Source organism: Schistocerca serialis, chromosome 9, assembly GCF_023864345.2.
Source record: "Schistocerca serialis cubense isolate TAMUIC-IGC-003099 chromosome 9, iqSchSeri2.2, whole genome shotgun sequence".
Classification (NCBI taxonomy): domain Eukaryota; kingdom Metazoa; phylum Arthropoda; class Insecta; order Orthoptera; family Acrididae; genus Schistocerca; species Schistocerca serialis.
Genome location: NC_064646.1, coordinates 60858941 through 60876492, shown reverse-complemented (window position 1 = coordinate 60876492; position 17552 = coordinate 60858941).

Sequence of the window (17552 nt, the reverse complement as noted above, 5' to 3'; positions counted from 1 at the left end):
TTTCAATCTTTCCCTGGCATGTTCGATAGCGTTCATGTCTGGATAACATGCTGGCCACTCTAGTTGAGCGATGTCATTATTCTGAAAGAAGCCATTCACAAGACGTGCACGATGGGAGTGCGAATTGTCGTCCATGAAGACGAATGTCTCGTCAATATGCTGCCGATATGATTGCAATATCGGTCGGAGGCTGCTCATGCATGGTTGTTTACATCTTTGGGCTGGTTTAGTGACACCTCTGAACAGTCTCAGGGACTGTGTCTGTGATACAATATCCACAGTCAACGTCTGTCTTCAAGAGTTCTGGGAACCGGGGTGATGCAAAACTTTTTTTGATGTGTGTATAATGGCTGAGGTCTCCACCTGCTTTCAGTCTTTCGCATCGGAGTACTGCTTTCAACGAGAGTAAGGGCTGAGCACCACAACAGCAATAATGATTCCTATCTTTTCACTTATCCACTCATTTATTTTCTTCTCTTTTCTAGTCGTTTCCAATATGTTTCCTGGACGAAAACTGTTTTTAGACAGTATATACTTTTAAATTCGTATCTTACTTCTATAAGTTACAGCTAGCACTACACTCTAGTTATGACGTTTCGTGGAAGTAGTCTGTCTAATTACTTGTCAGTGCGGTCATTAGCCCGTAATGTTATCACGTCTCGTATCATTAGGGCAAGTAATTAAGGCAAGCATACACTGTCTGACAGAAAGAGGTGGTGTACCGAGAACGAGAGAAGGGAACGAAATGAAACTTCACATATTACTATGCTATGTGATGCTATTTCGGTGATTACAAAATCGAATGAAATTTACAAAGGACAGAGTTGATATCCAAGCTGGTCCCATACATGTTCGATAGCAGTGTTTCCCAATCTTTCTTAGACCATTACCTCTGAATTTAGAACGAAAGATTTTTTTGTAACACTTTTATTTTTAAAGTAATGAAACATGGGAAATATTTATTGTGTTTGTGTGTGTGTGTGTGTGTGTCTGTGTTGTGTGTGAGCGTGTGTGTTAGAATGAAAACCATTCCCCTGCATTACTCCTCTGCATTGCGGCACATGCTTGACCATCACACTGCAACCCCATTCGAAATCAACCAAGTTAAAATGTGTGCACTGTACTTAGTGTTCGTAAATCACTTGATTGCTGCACTCCCTACTTCTGAACTGGCAGAAATCGGAAGACTTCAGGCTGGTAATGCTTTGTTCAAATGGCTCTGAGCACTATGAGACTTAACATCTGAGGTCATCAGTCCCCTAGAACTTAGAACTACCTAAACCTACCTAACCTAAGGACATCACACACATCCATGCCCGAGACAGGATTCGAACCTGCGACCGTAGCGGTCACGCGGTCCCAGACTGAAGCGCCTAGAACCGCACGGCCACACTGGCCGGCGTAATGCTTTGTGACTGACCTAGGCCACTAATATAATAACAATAATAATACTGTGCACAGCATTATAGTAGCCCTTATGTAGTTACTGCTCTGCCATGCTGTCCGTTAATTCATTTATCTATTTCGAAGAGAGTAATGAAGCAATTTCTGGACGTTTTTTCCACTTACTGCCATTTATTGAATGACCCGCCTTGTGATTGCTTATGGAGGGTCTGTAAGAGCCTCTCGGTCGCTGTACCTGGGTTCGAGGTCAGAGGTGGCTGTGTGATACCACGCCGGCTCCCGCCTCCGCTCACACAACTGCACGTGTCCCGCCACGTGGAGGCGGGATCTTCTCGCTTTTATTTCTTTTTCATTTTTTTGTTTTGTAGCGTTTTACATATCTTAAATTTAATACAATTGAAATTGGAAAGTGAAATACAAAATACCGATGATTAAGAGGAATTGGAAAAAAAGAAGGTAGGAAAGGATAGAGTGTAGAGGTTGCCGCCACCAGGTTGTGGGTGGCGGCCAGGGTCTCACCACCATCCACTATTCCCTTTCTATGACTATTTTTCCAGGAACAGGCATGTCCAGTTTAAACTACTCCCATCGGCCAATGATCCGGTGGTTAGCTCCCCTCAGCTACCCAAACGACTCAGCCTTTCCAGTGGTTTCCCCAATCTACTCCCGAATTGGGTTGGGCTCTATACAGATGAAGCACAATCAAGATCCTTCTGTCCAGACTCGTCGCTACTTCCCAGGAGGCACAGGTCCCTTAAAGAACTACCTGACATTAAGCTCTTTCCCAATTGCTGACCTGGTGGGACTACTTCACACTTAGGGCATGGACGTGCAACTAATATTTATGTACATACAGGGTGTTTCAAAAATGGCCGGTATATTTGAAACGGCAATAAAAACTAAACGAGCAGCGATAGAAATACACCGTTTGTTGCAATATGCTTGGGACAACAGTACATTTTCAGGCGGACAAACTTTCGAAATTACAGTAGTTACAATTTTCAACAACAGATGGCGCTGCAAGTGATGTGAAAGATATAGAAGACAACGCAGTCTGTGGGTGCGCCATTCTGTATGTCGTCTTTCTGCTGTAAGCGTGTGCTGTTCACAACGTGCAAGTGTGCTGTAGACAACATGGTTCATTCCTTAGAACAGAGGATTTTTCTGGTGTTGGAATTCCACCGCCTAGAACACAGTGTTGTTGCAACAAGACGAAGTTTTCAACGGAGGTTTAATGTAACCAAAGGACCGAAAAGCGATACAATAAAGGATCTGTTTGAAAAATTTCAACAGACTGGGAACGTGATGGATGAATGTGCTGGAAAGGTAGGGCGACCGCGTACGGCAACCACAGAGGGCAACGCGCAGCTAGTGCAGCAGGTGATCCAACAGCGGCCTCGGGTTTCCGTTTGCCGTGTTGCCGCTGCGGTCCAAATGACGCCAACGTCCACGTATCGTCTCATGTGCCAGAGTTTACACCTCTATCCATACAAAATTCAAACGCGGCAACCCCTCAGCGCCGCTACCATTGCTGCACGAGAGACATTCGCTAACGATATAGTGCACAGGATTGATGACGGCGATATGCATGTGGGCAGCATTTGGTTTACTGACGAAGCTTATTTTTACCTGGACGGCTTCGTCAATAAACAGAACTGGCGCATATGGGGAACCGAAAAGTCCCATGTTGCAGTCCCATCGTCCCTGCATCCTCAAAAAGTACTGGTCTGGGCCACCATTTCTTCCAAAGGAATCATTGGCCCATTTTTCAGATCCGAAACGATTACTGCATCACGCTATCTGGACATTCTTCGTGTATTTGTGGCGGTACAAACTGCCTTAGACGACACTGCGAACACCTCGTGGTTTATGCAAGATGGTGCCCGGCCACATCGCACGGCCGACGTTTTTAATTTCCTGAATGAATATTTCGATGATCGTGTGATTGCTTTGGGCTATCCGAAACATACAGGAGGCGGCGTGGATTGGCCTCCCTATTCGCCAGACATGAACCCCTGTGACTTCTTTCTGTGGGGACACTTGAAAGACCAGGTGTACCGCCAGAATCCAGAAACAATTGAACAGCTGAAGCAGTACATTTCATCTGCATGTGAAGCCATTCCGCCAGACACGTTGTCAAAGGTTTCGGGTAATTTCATTCAGAGACTACGCCATATTATTGCTACACATGGTGAATATGTGGAAAATATCGTACTATAGAGTTTCCCAGACCGCAGCGCCATCTGTTGTTGAAAATTGTAACTACTGTAATTTCGAAAGTTTGTCTGCCTGAAAATGTACTGTTGTCCCAAGCATATTGCAACAAACGGTGTATTTCTATCGCTGCTCGTTTAGTTTTTATTGCCGTTTCAAATATACCGGTCATTTTTGAAACACCCTGTACATGCAATTTAGTGTGTAATGCACATTGCGCGTTTAGCCTTTGCACCTTTATTAGATTGCTCTGGTCTTGTTGGCTGTGCTGTGTAGCAGGGCGCCACTATGAACCATCAGCGCGTGACGCCTTAAGTTCCACTTCGTTGTCAGAGTCGGTTTCGGCGTCCTCATCGCTGGTTGTTTCAGCACTGACATCCATCCCGTGGCCACTCTGCTGTCTTTGTACGCCGACTTGCCTTCTGTGAGGTCTGTTTCGTGGATATTCTGTGTGCGAGATCTTAGAAGCCTCGTCAGTCAGTTTGTTTAGTTCTGTCCACTTGTCAGGATTGCGTAACATAGCGTACAGTGAGCTGTTAATGTTCACCAGGTTTATGTGTAGTGTGTGTCTTATATTACAGCGCTGCCTGCAGAAAAAGACTGTGTGTTCTGGGGAACCTTCTTCCCAGCATGTGCACCTAGTTGTCTGTTGCAGACTCACGCGACTCAAGTGCGCGGGTTAAGGGCCGTGACCTGTGAGAAAGTGCACCATACCGCGGCTGGGATCGATTTGTTTTAGTTTTAGTCTTTTCCTGATATCAGGGAAGAAACTGTAAACTCGGCGGCCCTTATCACTATTGTCCTACTCGCCCCGCCAGGTATCCACTAGCCACGCTCTGAGTTGGCGTGTTGTTTCATGTGGTACACCAGTGATCTGCCGAACCTGGTGTAGTCTCCCCATCCTAAGCCAGTACATAGCCGCACGGTATCTGATGGTTACCTCTATCTGGAACACCCCCATCACAACGCATAGTGCATCGAATGATGATGTGATGAACGCCACCGACAGTCGAAGTAGCACGCTTCTTTGCCCAGGACGTATGGTAGTTCTACTGGTGGAAAGACTCGGTCTGTGGGCCGATGTTCTGGCGGCGAAGCATGGTACTGTCTCGAAGAATGATGATTGGTTCGTGGGGCGCTCAACTGCGGTCTCCAAGAAAGCGCAGTTGTATGTTCGTGTGGCTGACGCGGGCAGTCTGAATTGTCCCGAATTTAATCTTGCTAGTTTATGAATCTTTTTTGCTTTGTCTATGCATTTTCTTATGTGTTCGTGAAAGTTCAAGGGTCCGTCGATGAGTACTCCAAGTTAGCGAGTTATTAATCTCTTGCTGTTTGTGTCCCCAGTTTTGACTGTAGGGTTCCTGTGCAGGATTCGCTTCAGTAATGTGTAAGTTGTTTTGTTTTCTGCTACCTTGAGTTTGTTGTTTGTGCACCATTGTGTTATTTTTCGCAGTGTTCCATTGGCTCTGTCTTCTAGCTGGCCACGGTTATTTGCTGCCACTGCCACTAACAACTCGTCAGCGTAGGCGACGGCTCCATCTATCAGATTATGCTCCTGTAGTAATTGTAGGAGCGGTTCTACCGTTATGTCCCAGAAGATGGGGCCGCAGATCAACGCCTCTGGGCAGCCTTTTGTGATCCGCTTGATTACTTTTTGGTGTCCGCCCTCAGCAGCTGAGTGGTCAGTGCGACAGTACGCCAATCCTAAGGACCCGGGTTCGATTCCCGGCTCGGTCGGAGATTTTCTCCGCTGAGGGACTAGGTGCTGTGTTGTCCTAATCATCATCATTCCATCCCCATCGAAGCACAAGTCGCCGAAGACTTGCACCCGGCGACCGGCCTACCCGACGGAAGTCCCTAGTCGCACATCAGTCAATTACGTTTTGGTTGTCCATGTGCCACACGATTGTTCTGCTTCTGCAATAGTCGACAAAGCTATTGTACAGAGACTTCGGCATCAGCAGGTGTCTTAGCCTCTTGACTGGAGTGTTGTAGGTACTGCCTACAACTTGGAGAAGATATTTTCTTGAGATATTTAGCATTTGCCATGTATATGTCTCACTTTGATCGTCAGCGATGGACGAGACAAAACACAACATATGTTTGTAGTGGGTGAGGAACCTGTAGCCTCCACTCCTTAATGCTACTAATTGAGAAAAAGCAATTATTGGTAACTTATATAATCAGTATTTGAGTCTTACAAAATTTTGATAATAGTAATCATCTTTTGAAAATAATTTAGTTTCGTGATTGGAACAGTATCGAATTGGCTAGTTTTTACGCCCCAGAATATTTCATTTTACCCCTCAGGGGTAATTATCCCCAGGTCGCGAACCACTAAATAGGGTAAATATCTCAGGATCTTGCAAGACACAGGCATACCTTAGCATTACATAGACACGTGCTCCATATGGACGAGCATTCTGCTGTTAAAAAATGGTGCCACAGTACTGTCTCAAGACAGGGAACACATATGGATGCAGTATGTCCCTGACGTACCATTGCGCTGTCAAAAGTTCCCTTAACCTCTGCCAGCTGCGACCTGAAGTCATAAGCAATGGCTCACCGCACCAAGGCGCCAGAAGTAGCAACACTTGCTTCTACAAAACAATGGACGAAAAGGACCTCTTCAGTTAGATGCCATACTCGCCGACGGTGGTTATCCTGGGTAGTGGCCTTCATCGCTGAACACAATATGACACCCTTCATCAGCAGTCGATGCTTTCCTGTTACAGCACCACTCCAGACGCAACCATTCCTGTTGTAGTGTTCACAGCAGCCTATGCAGGTGAGGGTAACTCCCTAGTCTGGCAGAGGGTAGAATGTATCCAATAAATAATCGAGAACGTTGGGTGTACGTGCCATTCTGAGGGGATGTCTCTGATCAATGGTGCAAGTGACACTGAATGTCACAGGAAGTCCTTCACTTGTTCTCGCACGGCAGATACAGATGTGAAGTGATTACGGTGTGCTAGATGTTCAATATGGCGATCCTGCATTAGCTGAAGTCATATGCTGTCGACAGGAACCTTGACGACGAAACTGCCTTCCCTCACGCTGCCATGCAGTCCACATCGGGAAATTATCACATCCAAAAGCCGCACAAATCTGGATAATGCACTTTTCGACAAACCGGCTACAGTGAGACCACGTTCAAACACTGTCAGGCGTTCATAACACAATCTCACACGAGTATGTAGCATCTCGTATCCCTCAGTGAGACTCAAGATCTGCGCTGTTCAAGCCCCCTATGTACCCAACAAGGCCTGGTAACAACACTAAATGTGGACCATAGTGGCGCACTCTGGTGGCCCTTCCATCACAGTCAGCTGCTGCTCTAGGCATTTTCATACCCACCGATTGTGTGGGTATATGAAATTGTATTCACACCCTACCATGTCTTATGGGTTCTCCGCTTTTTTTGTCAGGGGTTGTATGCTTTTCTCCTCTCTTTTGTAATGAGAACGTAGATCGTAGCTCGGGAAAGTCACACGATGCTGCGTTACCATGTCAGCAGATAAGTACTCGAATTGTCTGTAGGCTACCAAATTAACGTTTTGCCTATTGCAACTCAAACCTTACCTCAAGTAACCAAAAAGAATCAGGTAGAGGAATGAGAATAAAGGGAGGGGCCACACCAAAACTTACTAAAATATCTGAGTCATTAAAGCACAGTTCCTCTAATCGACATACGAAATCACCCGAGTTCTTAATATGATGTGCATCTCGACCTACTAGTGAGCTGTACACAGTAGCAAGATGTTTTGCTCTACAATATGTTGTAGCACGATCGTTACTGACAACAGGCCTAAGAGAACAACTTCCTCGTGTATCTTCAGAAGAGAGTGACAGCAGAGTGCGGCAATGGTGCAGGAACTCTGAATCAGGACGTACATACGTTTATAATGGAGGTGGTCAGGGACGGAAGCGAGTGTCAACTGATGATACCATTCAAAAAATTGACCAGGCGATTCGAGAAAATCATCAATTCACAATATCAAAAATGGTTCAAATGGCTCTAAGCACTATGGGACTTAACATTTGAGGTCATCAGTCCCCTAGACTTAGAACTACTTAAACCTAACTAACCAAAGGACATCACACACATCCATGCCCGGGGAAGGATTCGAACCTGCGACTACAGCAGCAGTGCGGTTCCGGACTGAGGTGCTTAGAACGGCTCTGCCACAGCGGCCCGCTCCACAATGTCCATGGTGAATGATTAGTTTCCGGAAATTTCAACGACAGCTTTCTATACCGTTGTGAGTGAGGGGCTTCAGTAGCGCAAACTCTGCTGTGAGAGATTGTGGGACGGCGAGTAAGTTACTTCACTGGCTTAAAGTTTTTATGCCGTCTTTAATCACGTGAGCCAGGCAACTAATTTGGCGGTCAGCCAGAAAGCGAAGGGAAACATACTGACCTTAGTTTCCAGTCTGCACGGCCACATTCCGGTCCAGTCCACTGAAAGAAAAGTGTCTATTTCCCATTTCTTTGCGGGATCAGAACTATGACTTCAGTAAATGTTTAAAGTTCTAATCAAGATTTAATTTAGCTAAAGTTTCTCACAAACAACAATTACAATTGCGTTATGTTCAATTGAAAACAAGACTTTCTAATCTAACAGCACCTTTAGCAGTTCAGAGGCGACATCTACGGTAACTTCCCACCAGATTGTTTTTCGCCCTGACTAACATCACTCAATTGAAAGTTCGGAATAAATGTTCAAAAATTAATGCTCGCCATAAAAGTGGAAATAAATTCACCACTTGCCACGCGGAATTGAATTTCACACGGACGGCACACTAACAGTTATTTTACCGAATTCTAAACGATCCAGGACGATGTACAGTCCTCGCGAGTTCACAATCCGTTTTCACTGCCAAATACGCGCTTGTCACAGCTCGGCTCCGACGTCATCCGAGGCAGAGTGCGACCAGACGTTTAACTGGCGTGGACCTCACAGTGTCTGAGAGCGAAGTGAACCTTCCTACTGCTTCAGGGGCCGAATTTAAAAGGTGCCGGTGCGGACTGCCCAGAAAACATCTGTTGTCTCTGTCTATTTGCATACGGCGGCAGTCTACAAACGACCGCTATCTCGGGAACATAGTCTTTAATAATATAGTTACCAATTACTTCAGAAACTTCTTAATTTTTGCTGGTATGCAGATAAGCAGTTTGAAAGCACGTAGAAAGTTTCAGATCGCTGGAATGAAAACTTTGCTTAATAGAATTTATTTAGAGCAACTAACGGTAGATTGTTACCTCTGAACCATACCTTTGCTAAGGCTTATATCAATTGCTATTTATGTTACAAGTCTTAAACTTGGTTTAGCTCTATTATTTGATATATTTGATCATCTGGTTTAGCCAAAATCCTCTATCATTAAAATTTCAAGTACTTAATCTACAATACTTAGGTACATCTAGCTAAAAAATTAGTTTTTATTTAATAACTCAAAAAGTAGAAGAGGTAGATTAATGTGGGCTCTCTGTTATTATTTTTGGGGTGTACTGAAGCATACAACAAATTTTCAAGTTTCTAAATCCATTATTTAGCGCCTCTGACATTTCCAAATAACGTGGATTCTGGCGTTAATTGTTGTTTTATGGTTTTGGAAACCAGCATCACTTATTTATAACTTCTAGCTTGAAATTCTGACCAAGTTCTGGCTTCCTAGCGTCATTGTTTAGCGCCTCTGATTTTTCTCTTAAAACGGCATTTTTCTGTAAACTATTAAGTTTAGAACATCAAAACTTGGTATTTGGAACATTATTACACTAAACTATAATTTAACAAAGTTTTAAACATAAATTTTGATTTTTAATTTCATACTAAATTGTGGTGTAATACTTGTGCGCTACATGCAGACGCGTTAAGGTTACGTGGCGCTACTAGCAGTGAACTGGGGTTAGTCCCGGCGCACTGGCTCGCCTGTGTATCTCACAAATGATACAGCGCTTGGTTTGCTTCAAGATGGAGTCTCAAGATTTGTCCGACCATCACAGAAAACAGAAAAGGGCGCCGTCCTACTGCTTCTCCTGCGCTACCATGAAGGAGAAGCTTTTCTGAACAAAATTATCACATGGGGTGAGACATGTTTCCGTTTAGAAAATGAAGAAACGAAAAAAATCCAAACAGTCGATCCTTTCAATTCCCCAGCTTAAACCAAAGAAGCCCAAACGAAGCTTCATTAGAGAAAGTACACAGTACCGTATTTAGATAGTGTTACTCCCATGGGGCAAATAACTTTCTTCGTCACCCCTCCCCTCCGCAACAAAAACTTAGTCAATTTTGAAAAACATTTAGCAACAAAATTATAAACTCGTTATATATACATATGTATATATATAGGGTGTATCATAATTAATGGCGTAAACGCATACAGTTGAAAGTACACGATACTAGAAACAAAAAAGTCTCAGTAAGCATAGGGTCGAAAATGCCTTCCGTAAGAGCTACGAGCAATTTTTCATCTTAGACTCTGTGAAGTAAATCTCTCCTTCTGCAAGCTCTTTGCCTTCTCTCAGGCGTTGGCTGTAACGAGGCATTATACAAGCTAATGTCACAATAATTTGCATAGCTAATCGTTAATAATATGCATCTTTGAAATGGTTACGTTTGATCTGAACATCTTATTACATAGTGCTGTAGAAAGAGAGCGTATGTAATCAGCAGTGCCAGTTAAGCTGTCCACCGAGGGACAGGAAGTGAATCAAGCATTTTGGCAAGAAACCTATTTGGTGTGATACATTGTTATGTACGATTTGTTAAAATATTTGTACGAGAACAGTTTAGTTAGTGTAGGCCTTACTTCAGTTGAAAAAAACGGGCCAAAGAAGCAAGTGATTATAACATTACAGGGCCGTATAACATTACAGGTCGGGACTGATCTATGAGGTTTTGAATATCTTATTTGTATCTGTCAGTTGGTATGGAGAAATTGAGATTTGGGGGATTTATTTGTATAGTTTTGCGTGGTTAAGTTCTGACGCAATGCAAAGCTGTCATTTAGTTACGTGCGATTTGCGATCTGTTATGTGTTACTTTCCGATAATAAATCATATTTTTTCTTATTACCGTTAAAATATAATGACGATAAATGTTTGAGATAATTTGGAATAATATTTTAATAACTATGTAGATGACGTGACGTCATTCGTTTACTCTTAAAATAAAAAAGAGTGTTAATTGTACGTTTATGAACGGTCAGTGTCGGGATCAGCGATTACGGTTCCAGAAATAATTGATTGGACGAAGTTCAATTGCACGCAATCGTGGAGGGCGAATTATGACCTTGAAATTTGTTGTAGATGTATGCATGTCAATTTTGTGACAGGCTGGTAAGCGTCGCGAGTGTGTCGTGGTATCGAGACTGCTCTTGAGCCGCTGATGGTTTGCTTTAAACTCGCGAAAATACAATTTATGCGAATTCTTAACTGTCGCGAAAGGGTAGGATATTTGATGAGCCATTGTGGAGGACGTAAGTTTCGGCAGAAAGATCATTTTCAAACTCCAATTTAAATCCTATTGATCGAAGTAGCCTAGCAACCCAAAAGCTCAAACGTGGTTATCAGCAGAAACAGTGTACTATTTTTCATGCACACGTTTACACTCTACATCGAGGTGTGGATGATTTGTGGGCTTGAAATAAACATTTGAAAGCCTTTGATTAAATAAAAAGGAAACATATAAAGAAGTTTATTCGTATGTTTTGTTATTTCATGAACAGCGATATTTTTTATAGTGGATTAGAGCCCTATGTATTATTAATATTGTGACAGACTGATCGAAAGTGCTCTGGTTTTGGGCCTGATTAAGAGTAGCTGGTTCTTAAAGTCTCAAAGGTTAAGTGAATATCACACTTAAATAACACAGCATCGAAACCCACTATCTTTATGTTATATTAAGCTTGTTATTCGGGAATCAGGTGATACCGTGGCCGTTTAGATGTGTGTTGTCGACAGCAAATAGGTAAACACTAACATAAACATTTCTCTTGCTCTGATATCGACGAGGGAAAGAAGAGACGACAACGACGACTTACACGTATACATATACAAACGGTATACGTGGCCGCCTTACAACAACACAACGGACCTCACGACATAAGGTACAAGAAGTATGTGAGGAGATGTGGACAAAAATCAAAGGAATTGATAGTTCTACTATAAAGCGTGAGAAACGAACAGGGAGAGGACTTGAATTGCTGCTGCAGATGTGTTCTGAACGTATGAAATCGGCAAAAGTCCTCTGAGAACGTAAAATATGCGGCACTAATGAAACCTCAAGACGTTTGCAGAAATTGTGGAAACATCGAAGCGGATACTTTTACAATCAGACTTTAAAAAAACAACGCACGCCGAATAATATGTAATTAAGATTTTGCTTCCGTGGGGATCCACATTGTCCAACTGTTTAATAAAAGAATACATTGTCCTTTGTAGGCTGCATTATCACAATACAGCCCACAGTGGACAATGTATTTTTTTTTTATTAAAAATGTAATTATACCGCAACTGCTGTTTTGTGTTCGACGAAGCACTGTTTTTCACAGAGTAGACGTACTGGTAATTCGGTGATTATAACTGACGGATGATATTTCTCTGAATATCACAAAAATCCAAGAATGCATAAGAGGTCTCTATGTGGTATTGTGACACCACTTGACAAAGGGCGAGGATTAATCGGCTGGAAGCTCGAAAGGATTTTATCAGGACATATTTCCGCGAAAGCTGCATTCATAGTTAATTAAGATCTTTTTTCAAGTTCCTCGTTAGCAGAGAAACTACTAGTTTCTCGTCTCGCTACGCTTGCTGCGTTCTCAGCGCTCACTAACTCGAAAGGAAGAGGAAAACGAGAAAAGAACATGACATTCTGTTTCCACCGTTGCAGGGATTAACTCAGTCTTTGTTGTGGAACATTCTGGACAATTTATATGTTTTACCAGTTTTATACATTTGACCGAAGAACGACATTTTGTCCTCTTATCATATAGGAGTAAGCGAAAATCAGACATTCTACAGAGTTCTTTTTATTGCATCATACATTAAAATTTTTGCCTGGTCACCTCCGGTTTAGGCAACTTGTAGATTTTATAAGCAGTCTCTCTCAAAGATGATAACTTCAGTTTCCCTACTGATGAATAAAATCCTACCATTTCACGTCTCCAGATATACATATGACGAGGCTAATTCCATTTAAGTGTCTTTAATGGGGTTTTCAGGGCCAATTCATTTCTCCATGCAAAGAGCTAACTCACCAGTGTGGTAATCTGTTAATGTCTGGTTAGATATTACTACAAGTTTTAGCGGATAACACTATCCTTTTTGCGAAAAGTTTAAAATCACAGCCAATACTATCTCCAAAGGTTTACATGTAATATGCGTACTTTATCCCTTTACTACTTCGCTGAACCCGCCAGAAATTGCTTTCATCCATCCATCAACGAGTATGGATGCCTTCTGCTTGTTTACAAATTCTTACTCAACACACAAACATCAGTCGAGATCTTACAAGTAATAACTTCTTTCAGTAGGATTTGGTGTGACGCTAAGTCAAATTCTCTTCCAAATTTCAAAACATTTGTGACTAACTTGACTCGGATGTGATGAAAAATTGTGGTTTATAGGTAACCTATGCTTTATGAAATGAAGTGATATATCCCTCTGCCTTTTATGTAACTGGTTTCCAAATAACATGTGTTATGATTGACATGCTAAAGCCTTCCCTAATGTCCAGTATCACGGAACTGCCCATGCGCTGGTGTTAAATTAAATTACTGTTTCTACCACAATGGTGTGTGTTATGGATCTTCGGTAAATTCTTGTCGAAGCTAAATGAAGTTGTTTCGGTAACACGGAATAAAAGAAAAGGGCTACCCGTGTTCGTACTGAAGTATTCTTCATTATGCTGCGTAAAATATTTATCATGGAAAATGAATTATGTGAAATTTATATCCACCAATTAATGCAGAAAAGGTAGGCACACAGTTCTTCAGAGGTAATTTTCCCCAAATTGACTTATCTTCAGCTATGGACATTCTTACTTGTAAGAAAAATTTCAGGCGAATTTACGGGATCGAGCTTTACGGTAAACATTCATTCAGCAGCTTTGCTGTGCAAGTAGCTATTTCTTCTTTTATACATACTTTTTTATCTTGTCTTGTCCTGGCGTTTTTCCGTTTTCAGGGTTCCCTACCTCACTCGGTAAAAACGGAACCTTGATAGGAGCACTTTGCTGCCCTTCTCTCTGTCCATTTGTTGTGACCCTTTTTTCTCACCAGCGGCTAGAGTCATCAAGTTGAAATTTATGTCCAGTGGCGTAAATTGACGGTGTAAAAGAGTTTAAGCTTGCAAGTCAATGGAATAAAAAGGTGCGGTCTTTTATATCACATATATTTGGTATTCGCGAACTCAAACACTTGATACTCATCATTTTGTTTTGCAGCTCCTTCTATTGGCTGTGTTTTCAGTTAAAATTGTTGGATGTGAGATCCGCCAGTTATGCAAAACACCGTTTTTTCTCAGTACCCAAACATGTTTCGGCACCACTGTGCCATCATCAGTGGGTTTTCGTTTTTATTTATTCTTTACATTTGGTGTGCATGAATTTTCTGGATCACTTGTGTTTTAATTACTACAGGTAGCTTGTCATCTGCAACCAAACGATGTTGATGAAAACGTTTTTTGCTGGTAGTTAACCTACCTTTTAGAATGTAATTTAGTTTCTCACGATGTTTTCCCGCCTATTACTTTCGTTTTCGTGTGGCAAGCACTTTCATTCTCCGCATCATGCTGAGGTGTTGTGATGCACGCGTAACTATAACAATTATTTTCCACAAATAACGTAGGAAAAACATTTTTCACCTCACCGAAACACAGTGTGATTGTGGTTTGTTGTGTGTACCACCCCTGTCAGTGTTCATTTCTTCACCAGAGACTTGCCGGCCGGTGTGGCCGAGTGGTTGTAGGCGCTTCAGTCTGGAACCACGCGACCGCTACGGTCGCAAATTAGAATCCTGCCTCGGGCATGGATGTGTGTGATGTCTTTAGGTTAGTTAGGTTTAAGTAGTTCTAAGTTCTAGGGGACTGATGACCTCAGATGTTAAGTCCCATAGCGCTCAGAGCCATTTCTCACCAGACATTTCGGCACCAAATTTGAATTATGTTTGCATTTTATCTCTGTCTGTGTGTGTGTGTGTGTGTGTGTAGAGTTTATCTGTTTGTGCTGTTTCTATTTGTAAAGTTCCTTTAATGTGTTAAATAGTGTGCCCTTGCAGAGTGGAGTTTATTCGGTTAAGATCTGTTTTCCTTGTGCTATTGCCTTCTGTATATGGAAGTTTTCCTCAATGGTCAGTTTGCTATATAGGCTGTGGCTGAGTTTTAGAATTCTTAAGTCTGTTTCTATTGTGGTTGGGTGGTGATTATTGGCTACTAGGTGGTCAATCACTTGAACCTGTAGATGAACTATCCTTATGAATAATTAAGTTTGTGCGGAACCGTAAGGAAGCCAGTCCTATGTGCACCTATCAGGGTTTTCAGTATGTGATGGATATCCTTGCTTCTTTTGGATAAATGTCGCAACGGTATCATCTTCGAAAAAATTCTTCCTTTTGTTTACTAACGCTTAATGTTTTAATTTTTCCTCGTTTCCCTCGTTAAAACGCAATGTCGTCCGTTCGAGCTCCGCAAAATTCCGCAAGCCTAACGTCATGGGTCCTTTGTCGCATCTCATTTTGGACAGGGCCTCAACTCCTATCATGTCTGCAGCATACTGGACATTTGTATGAAGGTGTTCTTTTCTAATTTTTTTCACAACGATCCAATTTTGTAGTGAGATTTTTTGCTTTGCACTTTTTTTATCTTTTTTTTTATGGGGCCCGCCACGGATTCATATCCTGCGCCAACGTCTTCATCGCACAGTAGCAATTGCAATTTACGTTCTCAATTATTTGTTGGATGTATTGTGATCTCTGTCTTCCTCTACAGTTTTTGTCCTCCACAGCTCCCTCTAGTACCATCGAAGTTATTCCCTGATGGCTTAACAGATGTCCTACCAGCCTGTCCTTTTTTTTGTCAGTGTTTCCCATGTATATTTTCACTCGCCGATTCACCGGAGAAGCTCCTCATTCCATACCTTATCAATACATCTAATTTTCACCATTTTTCTGTAACACCACATCTCAGACGTTTCGATTCTCTTCTTTTCCAGTTTTCCCACAGTGTACACTACCACACAAAGCTGTGCAACAAATGTACTTCTCAGAAATTTCTTCCTCAAATTAAGGCCTAATGTTTCATACTAGTAGACTTTTATTGGCCAGGCATGCATTTTGTCAGTGATAGTCTGCTTTTTATGTCCTCCTTGGTCCGTCCGTCGTGGGTTATTTTGCTACCTAGGTAGCAGAATTTCTTAAATTCATGTACTTAGTGACCATCAATCCTGATGTTAAGTTTCTCGCTTTCTCATTTGTGCTACTTCTCACTGCTTTCGCCTCTCTTCGATTTACTCTCAATTCATGTTCTGTACTCATTAAGCTGTTCATTCCATTCAGCAGATCTTGTAATTCTACTTCAGTTTCACTATTTAAAGAATTTACTGATTTCTCCAATCCATGGTAATCCCGATTACTGTAAAGAAAAATCAGTTGTTTCGTTTGATACATGACAAATCTAACGGCCAGCATTGCACTGGGCTGTGCCAGAAAAATTTCTTATAGGAGCAGATATATACGCGTTATCCGGCGACCTTATTGAGGTAAGAATTTTCAGTTTATTCAGTATGATCTTTCAGGGCCATGACGCAGCACTGCTGATGTCCAAATTTACCAGTTTAAATTCACAGTCAATTATTGAAAGGTTATATGTGAGTCACAATTTTATTGAGAGGTTAGTCATTTTATTATTGGTAGGTTACGGAATTTATCTGTGGGAGGTTACGCTGAATGTGAATTATACACTTATATTTTTTACTGTTGGGAGGTTATTATACATTTTATTTATCTGTGGGGAGGTTACACGCCCTACTCGTTCATCGTTTCGAAGACACTCTGACAGAATTTCCTGGCTTTCTAAGGGATTTAATGAAGCCAAATCTCCGTCTACCGGTGCTGTCAGGCCCTCAGGACCAACCGGCCGCCGTGTCATCCTCTGCCAATGGGCTCATTTGGGAGCACTATTCAGGGACTCGGTGTCCGCAAACCATTCACCCGGCCGTTATCCGCTTCCCAGAAAAAGGTATTCAATTCGTTTCTGCATCTACATCTACATCTACATCTACATGGTTACTCTGCAATTCACACTTAAGTGCCTGGCAGAGGGTTCATCGAACCATTTTCATAGTAATTCTCTACCATTCCACTCTCAATGGCGAGTGGGAAAAAGGAACTCATAATCTTTCCGTTCGGGCTCTGATTTCTCTCATTTTATTATGATGATCATTTCTGCCAACGTAGGTGGGTGTCAACAACGTATTTTCGCATTCGGAAGAGAAAGCTGATGATTTAAATTTCATAAATAGCTCTCGCCGCAAAGAAAACCGCCTTTGTTTCAGTGACTGCCACCCGAACTCGCGTATCATATCAGCGACACTCTCACCCCTATTGCGCGATAACACGAAACGAGCTGCCCTTCTTCGCACTTTTTCGATGTCCTCCGTCAATCCCACCTGGTAAGGATTCCAAACCGCGCAACAATATTCCCGCAGAGGACATACAACTGTGATGTACGCTGTCCCTTTAGTGGGTTTGTCGCATCTTCTAAGTGTTCTGCCAAAAAAGTTCAGCCTTTGTTTCGCCCTACCCACAATATTATCTATGTGGACTTTCCAATTTATGTTGCTCGTAATTGTAATTCCTTGGTATTTAGTCGAATTGACAGCCGTTAGATTTATGCGATTTATCGTATACTCAAAATTTATCGGATCTCTTTTAGCA